General features: G+C 40.8%; 1 non-coding gene across 1 annotated transcript; it reads right to left on the bottom strand.

The window, feature by feature from the left end:
- Positions 1-362: 362 nt before the first annotated feature.
- On the bottom strand, positions 363-470 carry LOC145110287 (small nucleolar RNA R71). Its single transcript, XR_013709671.1, has one exon. It is a non-coding gene; the product is annotated as a small nucleolar RNA R71 (small nucleolar RNA).
- Between the last annotated feature and the right edge of the window lie 1,071 nt (positions 471-1,541).

Genomic DNA, 1,541 nt, shown 5'->3' with positions numbered 1-1,541 from the left:
CCATGGGAGCTTACAAAAAGCGAATTAGAGATGATGTTGGTCTGAGTCTAGTACAACTTGCAATTCCTGCCACTGCCACATTCGAGCTGAAAGGACACATCCTTACTGCACTTAAAGATATACCATTTTATGGAAAGGATCATGAGGATACTTTTAAGCATCTAGATGAGGTCAATGATATAGCTGACTGTTTCAATGTCCCGAATGTTACTATAGACATAGTCTTGTTAAGGATGTTTCCCATTACTTTTAAGGGAGCTGCAAAAGATTGGTTAAAATCACTTCCACCTGGTGCAATCACTACTTAGGCCCAGATGCGCGAGCAATTTCTAGAACAATTCTGCCCACCATCCAAGATATCTAAACTCAAGAAGGCGATAGCCGATTTTGAGCAACAACCAGGGGAGTCACTTTTACGAGGCATGGGAGCGATATAAAGGGTTATTAAGAGATTGTCCTCAACATGACCTCAACATTCAACAAGAAGTGTCCATATTTTATGACGGGGTCAATGTCATGACAAGGCAACTCCTTGATTCTCAAGGACCACTTACGAAGAAAAATCCAAATCAGATTAAAGTGTTAATTGAAGAATTCTCAAAGCATTCACGTGAGTACCACAATCCAAGACAAGATGGAGCAAAAGGCAGTGGGGGTGGACATTCAGAAGAAATGGCTGCTATGATGACAATGCTAAATAATATGGACCAGAGGTTGACCCAAATGGATCAATCAATTCATGCTATTAGAGTTGGTTGTGAAAGATGCAATGGTCCACACTTGACCAAAGATTGCCACTTGGATGAATATGGGAACAAAAAGGCTCAAGTTTGTTATTCAAGTGGGGATAAATATGATTAAGACTGGAGAAAAACAAAGAAAGAGTGGCTGCCATATGATGAATACAAGAAGTAGAAGGAGGAAAAATACAAGCAGACTGGCTGAGGCTTCTACCAAAAAGAACACCCACCAGCCAAGAAGAAAGTTGACTTAGAAAACATGTTAGCTCGTTTTATGGAAGCTTCAGAGAAAAGGCGTGATGATACTGATGCAACAATGAAAGATCAAATGAAGATGATGAAAGATCACCAAGCTATGATGATTGACCAGCAAGCTTTATTAAGAAATCATCAAGCATCGATCCACAATCTCGAAGCCCAACTTGGTCAACTAACAACTTTGGTAAACGAAAAATTATCTCCACAATTTCCCGAAAAGAAGACTCAATCACATGTAATGGTGATCGATACTGAAGAAGAGGCTATTTCTGAGTTCTTAGAAGCACTAGAAGAAGAGCCAAAACCATCCGAACCAAAGCCGAAAAAGTTGAAGCTCGAAAATAAAAATGCTGCTGAAACACCGAACTCACGACGTGAGCCTTATAAGCTCACGACGTGGGACCAGTCTGAACAGAAAAATTCAGCAACTGTTCCGGTGTATCGTCCGCCTTTACCGTTTCCGTCCCGAGCCAATCTTCATCCACTGGAACGAGAGCATCTGGAGTTTATAAAGAAAGTGAAGGGTATCCCAAATAATACTCC

Source organism: Lactuca virosa, chromosome 4 (genome assembly GCF_052849685.1).
Source record: "Lactuca virosa cultivar CGN04683 chromosome 4, Lactuca_virosa_CGN04683_v6, whole genome shotgun sequence".
Classification (NCBI taxonomy): Eukaryota; Viridiplantae; Streptophyta; class Magnoliopsida; order Asterales; family Asteraceae; genus Lactuca; species Lactuca virosa.
Note: the sequence above shows the minus strand (reverse complement) of the source record. Positions and strands in the feature narration are given on the sequence as shown.